General features: G+C 40.6%; 1 long non-coding RNA gene across 1 annotated transcript; it reads left to right on the forward strand.

Moving 5' to 3' along the window:
• The first annotated feature begins 276 nt into the window (after positions 1-276).
• LOC121096662 lies at positions 277-13,562 on the forward strand. Its single transcript, XR_005830652.1, has 3 exons — positions 277-394; positions 5,416-5,421; positions 13,553-13,562. It is a non-coding gene; the product is annotated as an uncharacterized LOC121096662 (long non-coding RNA).
• The last annotated feature ends 298 nt before the right edge of the window (positions 13,563-13,860 follow it).

Consider the following 13,860-nt stretch of genomic DNA (forward strand, 5'->3'; position numbering starts at 1 on the left):
CCACAGGATGCAGTTCTGCAGCAGCTGCTCCAGTGTGGATACCTTCCACGGGGTGCAGCCCTTCAGCAGCAGACTGCTCCAGCGTGGGTCCCCCACGGGGTCACAAGTCCTGCCAGCAAACCTGCTCCAGCCTGGGTTTTGCATGGGTCATGCACCTTCGGGCACCCACCTGCTCTATCTAGTGTAGGGTCTTCCATGGGCTGCAGGTGGGTGTCTGCTCCACCGTTAACCTCCATGGGCTGCAGGGGACAGCCTGCCTCACCATGGTCTTCACCAGGGGCTGCAGGGGAATCTCTGCTGTGGCACCTGGGGCACCCTGTCCCCCTCCTCCTTCACTGACCTGGGTGTTTGCAGAGTTGTTGCTTTCATATAGTCTCACTTCTCTCTTCTGCTGGTGCAGATTTTCTTTTCCTTCTTAATATGCTATGCCAGAGGTGCTACCACCATCACTGATGGGCTCGGCCTTGGCCAGCGGCAGGTCTGACTCGGAGCTGGCTGGCATTGGCTCCATTGGACACAGGGGAACCTTCTACCATCTTCTCACAGTAGCCACCCCTGTAGCCCCCCTGCTGCTCAAACCTTGCCATGCAAACCCACTACAGATTGCAAGGTTTTAAAAAATAAATTAAAATACTCCACAAACTATAGGAATTACCATTGAAGAGGGGAATTGTGAGTTAGGGGTATTTTTAGGCTTTTCAAATGTATATTTGAACTCTTAAAAACACCCATGAATATCCTATTTTTAACACCATGGGTCTCCATCTCCTGTCAGTTTTATGATCCTCAATTTCAGAGATGTAAAATGTATTCTTCAGCCAGTATGCTGATGGTTTCATTCCTGTGCTAGGCCTGCCTAAACCCCAATGCTCTGAACCCAGGAAGGACAACCCTAAAGTCTGGAGATTTTTAGAATTATAAATATTTCTGGTTCACTTTTATCCAGGAATGCCAGGAATTCCCAAGTAGGAGAAGGCCTACATTGTGCTAGATAGAAAGCGGCTGATGTGAGACAAGTCCTGGATCATCCTTTTCCTCAGTGTGCTCCAAGTGCAATTAGACACAGTCATGGGGACAGGGAAGACATTACAAAAGGTGCAGTGATATGTCAGGGTTAACACTGTGACAACTGCAAAGCCAGCAGGACAGCCCAGACCCCTACCTCATTTAAAACAGACCATGACTCCATTGCATTGCAAATACTCCTCATGTATTTTGTTTGTCTTCGATGATAAGTGACCAGCTAGCAACAGCACGCTAACAGAACTTGGAAGAAGTTAAATGTGTATCCAGCTTTGTGACACTATATTAACATGTATCTCAGTATGTGTAAAATAGGAATGGCTTTAAAATAAGAATCTATGTTTGCTGGCCAGTGTCCTGAGCTATTCTTGCATTTTCAATTTTTCCCGTCCATTTCCCGCCACAATAACGTTGTTAAATCTTGGTCCTTTGCACAGTTTCCTACTGACCTGAAAGTGTGGTTTGAGATGCTGTGTAGGACTTCTGGACTGGTTACTTTCATCTTTTCATCTCAGCCTCATCTCTTCAGTGTCCTAATCTTGGACATAATGTTTTAGCTTTAAGACTTCTTCTGGACCCTGAATATACGACCCTATGAATAGGAAGTCTCTAGTGTGATATTAGTGGAAAAACAAAGGTGAGGTAGGAGAGAATATGTGTAGCTATGTAAAGCAGCCAATTATGTCTGTGATCGAAGCAGAAGGGGAGAATATCATAACCAAAGAGTTGCATTGTCGCCATAACAAAATGCTTCTTGTTACATGTTGCATGAGATGGGATGTCTGTCCCTCAGTGAGAAGCGCTGTAGGAGTTTGCCTGACTGGCCAGTCACAGGGGTCACAAACAAATGCTGTGCAGCTACATCCAAAGGAACTTCTCAATTGCAAAAGGTTTCTTGCTCTGAACACTTCTCCCAGGCATGTGCGTGGTGTCACGTTGCATAACACACTCTGCTCAACGGTTGATGCATAAATGCATTTGCCTGATGTTACTAGGAGTGATGTTAGCCTACAGGTATTTCTTGTGTGTCTGTGTGTGGCAAGAGAGATTGACAGATTAGAAAGTGTAAAAGAGCCGTCTGTTGTTGTTCTACAATAGACCAGTACAGTGCCACACTTGTTTCTGAACCTGCCTCTGCAAAGCACTGTTACATGACAGTCTAGGAAGCACAAGGCAGGTTTTTAAAGTATTTTTTTTTTCCACTGAAACCTGACAAGTGAGACTTCTGCTTGAAGATGGGGTTGCTGTGCTCAGCACTCAAGTGGACACCGTTTTGGAAAGGAACAGACAAGGGGTCATGTGGCTGATTTCTTGGGGCAACAACTGCTCAAATCTTAAAATAATGAAGTAAGAAGCAGTAGCTCTAATCCCACTGTGGTTTGGTTTTTTTCTCCAACCATCTGTGAACAGAAGTGCCTCTTTTGTCAGCACTGAAGTAAGGGAAGATATTCCAGGCAGTGGAGACCACAAGAGAAATGACTGAAGGGCTTGACGCTGCTGGGATGCTCATCACTGAAGGAGGAGCAGTGGTATCTGAAGAAACAGGAGTACCTGTTAGCTCTCTCTGTCTCTCAAAAATCCCCTGCCCCATCTTTCTCCTCTGAATGGGAATAAGAAAAGATCCAGCACAGTCTGCATCCATGGAGAAGCTGGGAGGGTAGGAAAAGAAAAGCCATCCTCTCCCAGAGAAGGGTGATTGCAGGCACATTGAACTGTCAGGTCTACCATTTCAGGGTGTGAGCAGCATGGAAAAAAAAAAGCCTCAAGGATCTTAAAGGACATTTAAAAATGCAAGAGTAAAGTGGAAATAGAAGAAAAACTGGGTGAATAAAAAGGGGAAAATATGTCAGATAATACGGAGCTTAGCAGACAGTTGAATGATAGAGAGAGGTAGTTACTGAGAGAAAGATGTGCAGACAAATAAGAAAAAAGATTTGTGATAAGTCTTTAAAGAAGAGTAGGAACAGAAAGTCTCCTGCAAATATATTTGGAAACTTTTTTTTCTTAATTCAGTTCTACAGGCTTAGAGCTGATCCCATCTTTAGAGTTGATGCCTTATGCCTTTCTACCAAGCATTTTTTCTCAGCTGTGCTAGCAAGTTTTTTTGGACAGGAGTGCAGTGCTATGTTTAACATGGAAAATAGAAAAACCTGCTTTAAAGACTTTCAAGCTTCCTGAAACTCCTGCTTTTTGAAAAGCTGTTTGTTTCAAGATACACTGTATTGAAGAACAGTGGACTAAGGCCAATCGCTTGCTGTTCATGGCTGTTCTTGTAGCCAGGAGTGGTGTAGGGGCCTATTTGCTGAGAAGTGTTAGCTGTTGCTTAGGCTCTTTTTGGACAAAAATAGTACTCCTTACAGTGTGTGCCATAGCACTTCCATGCAAAAAGCATAAAAACCCAGGGAGTAACAAATAAACTCTATATGTTTTAAAGTAATGGTCTTAGGTTTTGCTTTAAAGCATCTCTGAGGACCCGTTATGGCAAAGCATATTTCTCCAAATTGACCTCTCTCTCACCATAAGTAATATTCTTTAATAGGGTCTTCAGCAGGTATTCACAGTGCATTTGCAACAGAGAATTTGCAGTTCACATTCACTGCTGTTCAGAGAACTTTTAGGGTATGAGGTGCACAGGGATGATAAGCAGCATTCTGTCACCAGAAAACCGACTGAAAGAAATGAAAGACTTCAGCTTTACCATAGATATAGATGGTAGTATTTTGCAAGTGATGGGATGGATATTGCATCATTGTGGTGAGCTCTGCTCCCAGTCAGCAGGTGCTAAAGCTGACAGTATGTGCCTTGCTTGCTTGCATGCTCAGGGAGCAGAAGCTCTGCCAGCTGCAGTATCCTGCCAACTCCCCAGATCACAGCCTGCAGGGGTTGGAGGGATGACACAACACAGAAACTCATTTACAAAAGCCTGAATTTCCATGTTTCATCTGCCCGGTTGAGGAATCAAGAATTTCTTATCTCAAGATATTTCAGGGTCTTTTCTGAACTGGGGACTCGAAGAATCTTTTCAAACACAAGGGAAGCATTTTAAATACAGCAGATTAAAGTGATCTGCAGCTAGGGGTGACATCAGATTTCCAGGAAATCAAGGAAGGTATGAGTTTGCTGCATACACATATCTGCTGTTGATTTCGCATGTGCTGACGTATTTTTCTCTGACTTTTCCTTTCTTCTTAGGAGCTCACAGCCATTTCTCCCCCACATTGCAAGTGACAACTTGAACACAGCAGATCCTGTCTGTGCTTCTCAGCAAGCAAAGGCCTATTTGTATTTCTGCGTTATTGCTAAGTTCAGTGGGATGTATTTCAGAAGAGAATAGCTCTCCCAGCTGCAACCTGCAATCTGACTCCATGAAAAGCTTTGGTATCAAACCTGATCTCAGTGAACTATGAGCCACCTGAGCACCTAACCCAATAACTCTGGCTGCCCAAGTGCAAGGTGGGGTTGTTGGCTGGTTGGATATAAGCCTGTGAGTTTTCAAAGAAGCAGGTGGAAATGTGATGTGAAGGGGGAAAACAGTTTGGAAACTCAGCTATTTTGCAGTGTTTAGGGTCAAATCCTCCTGTCCTTGCTTCTGCTGAATAGGACTGTTTATCTTCCCTCACGCGCTCCCAGGAGTATTTGGGTAGAAGGAGAAAATAAAGACATCAAAATCATCACTTTACCTTGTTTTGCAGCAGGAGCACTGGGTCAGCACCAAAGGTGACAGCAAGTTGTAAAATCTTGTGTTCCTTCTGACGCTGGGAACCCCAAAGCTGATGTAGCATCAGAACTATGGTCAGGGCACGGCATGCTGCACAAACTTCCTATCGGGGTGAAATTCACCAGCATTGCGGTCTTCAAAGTTTTTATAGGATTTCTTAGAAGTAAAATATGCTGCTTCCTTTCAAGATAAAGACAAAGACATGCTGGTGGTATCATTGCTGGTGCCATCATCACTGGTGCCAGGTGAGAGCAACCTCCAGGCTTTTCCATTACAATTAACCAGTTAAGTTTAAGGGCTATGTACAGCACAGCGTGGTCCTGAAGACCAAGCAATATGTGCAGCACAGGACGGCAGAGCACAGCGCATGCCTGCACCTACTCAGGGCAGCTGGTGCCTGGATCACAAGCTCCTCGATGTGCAATAGTCTGGTTAGGACAATTACATATGTTCTGCAGTCCTCAGTGGATGTGCGACATCCCAGGAGAAAAAAACCATCCAGTTCTGGACAAAGCATGCAAATGGCTTAGCTTTCATGGCTGACTTTTCATGGGGAATGTTCTGGATAATACCAGCTTTTCCAGTGCTTTCTGCATAGAAGTGCTTGTATCATGGTGATTAAAAGAGCTGTAATTGCATGGGGAGGAGTATTTCCATATCATTTACACTACTAGCTGTGTGTTGGTGAGAAGTCACTAATGGGCGTGGGACCCAGGCAGCTTTGTTGGTGATTTGCAGAAGCAAGCACATGGGATCCAGCTTCTCTGCATTGCTTAACCCTAGCACTGCAGAGATTGCTTTCAGGGAGGGGAGGACAGTTTCTTCTCCCTGCTTGCTTCAGCGAATTTCATCAGTATGGACACCGCCAAGGAACAGCACTCAGCTGGTGCCAAATCTGGGCTGTGAGAAACAGGCCTCAGACCACTTGGAAAGCACCACAGCCTGCCACCTTGGCCTGCAGATGCCCGGGTGAGCGGTCAGGGCTGGCAATGCCTCCTTTCTCTCTCTTTTGGTAGTGTGTGCCGAGCTCTTCCCAGCCTGAGGGAGCCCTTTGAGGGAGCCCTTGCAGCAGCTGCTCCCAGGAGGGTGACACTTCCACCCTGCTGGAACCTCCCCGGGCCACAGAGGATCTCCCTCCTCAGCCACAGGGTACCAAAATAGACCTCCTAACCAAATTTAAAGCTCCAAGCTCTGACCATTTCAGCCAGGAGTATGAAATGAAAAAAAATCCTATTGGTATCTTTTTGGTCTCTTTCCCTCTGCTGTGTAAGCAGACATCATAAGGCTCAAATCTGGGCCGTGCTGAAGCAAGTGGTAAAATGCCTATTGACTTCAACAGAGCCTAGGTTTTATTTCAGAAATAAACTGCAGAGCTGGGCAATAAATGAATTCAACATCCCAGATGCAAGCTCATACATTTTACTGGTTTAAATTGCATTACTCTGAGTTTATAGTAGTGCTAGGGGAGTGTAAATTATTCCAGTGTTTCCTATATATTATTGAAAATCAGGTGTCAAACTTGATCTGCCCAAACTCCGAAACTAGTGGCACACAATTCAATTATAAATTGTGTGCAAAATGTGCAAGCTGCCAAAAGTAGCTTCAGTCAAATAGGTGCCTAGAGGATCAGTAATGGATACAATGTTATGCTTGCTAGCTTATTGCTGTCTATACTTCCCTCACGCATACATCCTTGACTTATATTTTTACCTAACTGTAGGCTCGTTTCTTTCTTCCTAAAATACTTAGAAGGGAACTGAACTGAAAAATTAAAATCATTGTCTAATTTTGTATGAGCAGAAGGTTCTTTGGCGTAGATCTACAGTGAAACAGGCATTATTGACAGCTTTGTCAAGTTTCCCATATGGACAGTTTATGCTGATTTCCAGGCAGTTACAAATAATTGAAGTTAAAGATCTCTCTAGCTTGTCTGACAAGGCTGAAACAAGAAACATGTATATGTCTGACTTTGGAGAGCTTATAATTTATAGCACTTCTGGTTTGCTTATTCAAGAACTGGCAGGTTGTCTTCCAGCACAAAACAGCAGAGTCTAATTTAGGACTATCAGAAATGATCACAAAGTGACTTCCGTAAATATTCGCATCATGCAGCCTGAGGAAAGCTGGTAACATCAGGAAAGATGGAGCAAACTTTATGTTCAGTGTGTGTTCAGCAAGAGCCCATTTCACTTGGTTTTGCTGACCTACAATCTCATTTTCAATATGCAGTAAAAACAGTTCTAAGGAAAGGGAAGCTTGCCAGCCTGACTAGACATCTTTTATATAATGAAGATGGCTGTGGCAGTAAAAATCTGATTAATAAAATCTCTGAGTATGTGTAATTATAGGGTACTGTGTGATGAATAAAAATGAAGTTGGGCATGAAATAAATGGGGTTTTAGACACTTTGGGATTGCAGAAACTCTTAGATACCTTGAAAGCTTCCTAGCTTACATTGATAATGTATGAACAAAATGGACTTCCTTGGATGACAAAAACTGACAAAATTACTCAGACAAATCCAACAACCAGAATCACCACAGCAACTATTTCTGATTTTTTTTTTGTGTATGAAAAGGTTTGCATCGTGTATATATTTGTACTCCTCTTCTAAGAAAGTCAATAGGGGCAGGACCAAGAATCTACTGATAACTGATCTGTGTTTTAATTGTGTTGGGTCTGGTTTATGTCTAATGATAAGACTCCTGTGTTTATATAATTTAGACACCTGAAAAGAAAAATGGGAGTTTGGAGCCCCAAGAACTAAGATTTGTACAAGAAGGGAGTTTCTTTTTCTGCTGATTCATAGAAAATAATAGAGCTGAGGTTTGAGAGGTTATCTAGTCTATCCTCCTAAATCAGCGTAAGCCTAGTGCATTTAGTGCAGCTGCTGTGGAACTGGGAGCAGATGAAAAGCATTTACATATGCAGAGGCTACTATCATGCCCATTTTTGAGTGTTCTTTTTTCGGATTTCTGTAGTGCTCTCTTCTACACCAGTGTTCCTAATGTTTTCTTCTTCTTCCATAAGGTTTATTGGAGAAGAAGAAAACAGTCCAGAAGCACCTACTGTTTTTGAAAAAAAGAATCCACTGTTAATTTTTCAGTAAAAGCAGATGCAAAATCTTGTATTTCTGCACCTTCAGTCAATAGGTTTATCCCCACATGTCAGACTGGTACATTTATGGAATGTCACAACTTGTTGCCATTGTTAGAGGCCTTTAAGGGTAGCTGATTTTCTACAAGAAATAGGATTTTTAAATCCTTATTGACATACAAGCATTCAGTGAAGCTCAGATGCATATCTCACTGGTAAGTTTTAATGGGAGACCATACTAGAAAAGTCCACCTCCCAATGATACCAGTATGGTGCATTTGCTGATTGTTGGGAATGTTCTCTCTGAAAGAAAAGCTCTGAAGTATCCATGTTTACTGCTTAACTTTAGAAAGATGTAGCACTGTGTAGGTCAGGTATAGACAAATATGATGAGATACTTTCTTGTGTTTGTATCTGCCTAGGGATGCTTTTTCTTTTGTTTGTTCTGGTAGAAACATTGAAAATCATGAGACTGAGGAAAATGTTACCACATTTGCCAGGTCACTGTTTCCCCTCTATATCCACTACAGTTGTATTGACTTAATTGAGTTTATGTGATTAAGAATCTGAAATTACTTCTGAGCTGTGATACTGCTCAGTTCTTTGCTTTATCTCACAAATAGTCTCATGTTGGAGATACGTGTCTTATGAACGTATGACACTTTCAATAGCAATTGCTTCAACCAGAACTGTATATGATTTATTTTGAAGGGGAAATTCTAGGAGATTCTATGAAATCTAAGACTAGTTGTAGTAAATAATAGTAGTACTTCCTTTTATATCCACAGTCAAGGTCTCCTCTTATTCCTTGCAAATCTTGTCCTGGAGCGTCTCTTCCAGTAAATTTTGATCACATTCTACTGAAGCTGGTGAGAGTTTTCACTGACACACAAAGAATGTGGTACAGTTGTCTTTGGACTACTGTGGGTTTATGTCTCCCCATTGTTGCGCTTAACCTTCTCATTGTCACCTCCTAAGGCTTAGTCCTCTGCTGGCAATAAAAGTGCTAGCTCCTGCTAGGCTTCCCAGGGATGGATTTGGCCCATAACCTCAGAGTGCTCCCTGAGGTATGTGACTTCTTTCTAAAGCCACTTTGATTGTCATAAAAAACTCATTCAAATATCTAAAAGCCTACTTGCCAGACTCTTAAAAGGCAAGCAGTGACACAAATCCTCAGAGTTCATCCACTGGTTACTGCCAGAGTTCAACACCCAAATATCCTGATTACTTGTACCTAATTGATGTTTGTAGATAGAACTAGTGACCATTTATAGTGCCAGCACATTAAAAAAAATGACACTGCATCTTTTCCTCTTCCTCAGCAGTACAAAAAGCTTAGAACTGTAAACCCCCATATTTTAAAAGTCACTAAAAATACAGAGAATTAACCAACCTAGCTTTTTATTTTAAAATAATGTTCTTCCTTTGCAAATCTGTTGGAGCAAATCCATCAGTCTCATGCTTCTGAATTGCTAAAATTCACCTTAGTATCTTACCACTTTCCACATCAATAGCAGCCACCAAGTGTATAATCCTTAATGGTTATGTGGAATTTCTCCCTTTCTGAGTCTGAACTTTACTTGCAAGGAGCTGGAATGAAATTTTCATCCACTAAGTGTTCTGTCTTTTAAAATAACTTAAGTTTTCATTTAGCCTAAGATTAACTTCTCAAGTATATCATCTTCATGACAGATAAGGCTTTGATGTCAAAGTAGTAAGTCATGAATCTCTCTTGCAAAGTCAGTGTGCATTTCCAGAACTCTCTGGCTTTCCCTTAATTTCTGTCAATTAATGTGTGCATTCTACATTTAATGTGTGCTCTTTTTTTTCCTTCTCTAAAACTTTGCACATCTTTGTTGATGGTAATTTCTTTCTTGTATTTTTGTCACTTTTTGCTTCTTTGAGGAAATCAATTCTCAAATTTTTAATTAATTCTCCTAGCACTATCATTATAATTGGCATGACCTTTGAGATTTTACAGTTTTGGCTAATCTAATGGTCAAGTGACACCCTTCTCATGTTTACTGAATTCCTCTCCTGACTGTAAAACTCCATTTGTTTTGTCTGGGTGAGAGAGTTCTTTCAGCTGCAATCCTTGAAATTGTTTCAGAAGAGCTTTTTCTTTCTTATCACTCTCTTTTTTCTTTCAAAATAAATTGTATTAATTAGTTTTTAAATCAGAAATTTAAAGATCTTTGTGCAGTCACATTCTTTTCTCTCAGCTCTTTATATTGAAGCTGCCCTCATTTAGGTTGTGATGGCTATTTATATCACTCCTGAATGTTCATCTCCGATTATAAATCTGTACAAAAGGCCAAATCTGAATTTACATGGAACACACTTCAGCAGTTCTCATAATATAAATGACTGAAGTGAGATTAAAGAAACTAAGAGAGACTTGTGAAGGCAATTTAAGGTTCTGTTGAAGTCATTTAAGTTACTGAAGCTCTATTAAAGTGATGAAATCAGAATTTGATGCCAGAATGGGGATTTCACATTAAACTTGGAATCCTAACTGTCAGGTTGTGGATTTCTTTTCTATAATATGGAAAAGAAATAAGAACAGATCCCTAAACGTCATTACACCTAGTTTACAAAAAATTTTTTTTTATACATGCAAGTATAAATATTAAGATTTGGCTTGGGAATGGATTTTTTCCATTACCTAAGCTGGAAAAAACCCTCATGTTTCTCTTTTCTCCCATTTGAGTACCCATTAATAACCTCAGGTGACCTTCATATAGTCAGTGTTTTTGTCAGAAAGCATTTATTTTTAATTGAAAAGCTTGTTTTCAAATACAGTATAAATGAATGGCATGATATATTTAATGTAACAACCCTTTATATAAAAGGTAGATCCAATGAATATAGAACACAAGTGAAATCAAGGTAAGTGTACAAATGTGGATGGAGGGCAGTAGATTGATCCTTGGATTTCATTCTTGTTTTGTATAAAGTATTTATATGGTATCTATTATTTTGATTCCCTAAATAAGACACATTTACGTGTTGGTGTGACTCCCAAAAATGATTCTGCACAGAAGAGTTTCCTGTCCTCCATAAAGAACCTAAAGATTGTTCATAGGTGTTCAAACCCTATCATTCATCTATATGATTAACCCACAGTTGCTTTTGTCTTGCTGTTTTAATAGTATGGAATATATATGTATTCTTCAGTCAGATCCTGTTGGGAGGCTGATTACAGGATTTCTATAGTCTAGATATATCTACCACTCTGAGGTCTGCAGATAATTTTAGCCAGAAAACCGTTTATTTCTGGACCCTGATTTTGCCTGGGCACTGTCTAGAGTGGTTTTGCTCAGCTCTATCAAGACTGGGGGAACAGCGAAAAAATGTGCCTCAAGCATTAGTACCTAACGGCAAATTCAGGGCTTTCATTTTGGGTGTAGGCATCTAAATGACACTTCACTCTTCACTCAACTTTGTCTGATTCTTTCTCTCTTTGAGACCCAGGTATCTGTGCTTCCTTGATTAGGCTCAGGGTGGGGAAATTAGTCTAAGTGGTGTTGCAGTAACTGGATAGCACCAACCAATGGTTGCGTACCCATGCCTAACATCATTGGGATTACACCAGTGCAAGTTTAACAGGCATAGCCCAACTATAAAAATGTATTGCAGAAAGCTGAAAGTCCCTTCACCCAGATCATTAAACAATCTTCATACTGCAAAGTAGTTCAGTGACGCTTTTTTTCCATTTGTAAGCATTTGCTACTTGCTTTAACAATTCCCATTTTTCATGTATCCAATTGTAGATCTAATCTACAGTCTAGGGTGAGCTGTACAATAACACCCTTTAAACACTGCAGTGTCTTCCCTCTAAGCACTACTGCTCTGGACTGGTTCTCTTGTGCAAGCTTCTGCAGGGGCTGGCACTGCTGTTTCTCTAATACTTTTCACTAGGTCACAGAACCTTTCTCCTGCTTTTCTGTTGAACAGAACTGTGTCTGGGCTAGTATTGGTACCGCAGATAATTGTTGTGTGCTAATGAGGCACTACAAATTCTCATGGAATTACTCAAACAGCAGAACTGCCTGGGAGTTCAGGTTTGTTCATAGTGTTCCCAGAAATGTTTGACTTTCTGGAGGGTTATAGTTATGATTTATATCTTCTTTATAGATATCTTGAAATGATGGACTTCATGTGGACAATATAGTTCTATGAACGTCAGAAAAAAACAGCAGCTGTACTAATAACCCTCTTATTTCTTGTACTTCAAGTCAATGTGTATCAGTGTATTGTGGGCACTGGGGATCAAAGAGGAGGAGTCTGGGATCTTTACAATTGAGTCTAATATCCATCCTGGTGTGACTCATGTCCTGTCAGCAGTTAAAAGTAGCTTTTCTCCTGGCTTGTGTAAACACAGAAAGGAAGGCACCATGAAAGGAGATGCATCTGCAAAAGGTGTAAGGAATGCTGCTTTAGAGTTTACGTAGAAAATGACAGAGTTTCCTGAAAACGGGTGAAGTGTTTGCAGTCTAAACTTTAAGTCTCAGAATAGACTCATGCAGATGAAGAATCTAATGTTAACTGTGATTTTATTGAAGTAGGCTAAAAAATAAATCCTCAGAATCTATCCAGAATATCCTGTTTGTAAAAGTCTATTTTGAAGGCACTACTCATATATTTTCCCTTTTCCTGTGAAGATCTACACTTGTTTCGATTTAGTATGGTTGACTATACCAACACACTCTGAGTTCTCTTGCAAGCTTTTAATGACTTTTCATCCTTTCCCTAGATTACAAATCAAGCAGGAAACTTTCATTAACGGTTGCCATCATTTTTCTTCTGATTCCCACATCAAAAATAACCAATACCCTTTATCAGTCTACCCTCCACCCTTTGTTTTCCTGCTGTCACATCGCACAACAGAGCTGAGGGTAAAAAGTTCTGTGCAGGTGATTATTATGTCCTTCTTTCCACTATCCTTGATTTTGTCCTTAGTACAAAAAAAGAGAAAGGATTATGTGACTGAGAGGAACTGAGAAGAAAAGCTGTCCCTTTTTGCTTGGTGAAGAAAAGATAAGCAGGTGAGAAGCAATGTGCATCTAGCCTACTGTTAGCAGTTCCCATTTAGCAGCACCCTTTAGCCTGGAAGCCCCTGTTTGCATTTTGTACTTACACTTGCAATTGATGCACAACTCCTATAGAGTACTGTACTGAGAAAATAAACCCTCTTCTATTCTTCTAACAGTGCAACCAATTTCTTTTCCATTATTTGGGCTCAGTTTATTTAAAGCTTTCTGAGCGTTGAATCTCTAGTATGTGAATAACCTTCAGGCATCCAATCTATTGGAAGGAACACCTCCAGTTATTTATTGTGTTTCTAAAATGACATATATGCAAAAGCAGGCTGTGAAGAATATCACTGCATAATAACATTACATAATTATGTTTATCGTAAAGAGGGCAATGTGCTATCTACTCTTAATTGCCACTTCTACTATAATATCTTGGGGCACAGATCTCTTTCTTTCAGCAATACCACTTGTTTGCTAAAAATCCAGCCAGATAAATGGTGCTGTCACCATTATTACAACCTCATAGTCATTTTGTATGTGCAGCATTGGGGCAGGATTTCAAACTACTTCATTTAGCCATGTGTTTCCCTTGTGAATAGCTGTGTTTCTGGGAATGGCTAATACACAATATGGCTGTATTTTGTTAATCATTGCTTTTTTACATTAACCTCTTCAGTTTTGTGGGGTCTGCCTATGGGTGGCTCACTGCAAAGCAAAAGGTCAGGCTTTGCAAAGTACATCACAGATAAAAACGGTGCTTAGGTGTTAAGTATTACTTATTCTGTGTTTTCTGTAGTATCTGCATAGTGTGATCACTCCTCTGGCTCTAGTCATCTGTCTGGAGCAGGCAAAAAAAAAAAGGAATTCCAAGAAAAAATAATCTGAGAGCAAACCGTACCACGTGGGAGGCCATTTCAAACCATTTTCCTTTAAAAACAATCACATAGGAATTCTTGTCTTTGTATTTGCCTGAAACTGGAGGTG

Source organism: Falco naumanni, chromosome 1 (genome assembly GCF_017639655.2).
Source record: "Falco naumanni isolate bFalNau1 chromosome 1, bFalNau1.pat, whole genome shotgun sequence".
In the NCBI taxonomy this organism is placed as follows: Eukaryota; Metazoa; Chordata; class Aves; order Falconiformes; family Falconidae; genus Falco; species Falco naumanni.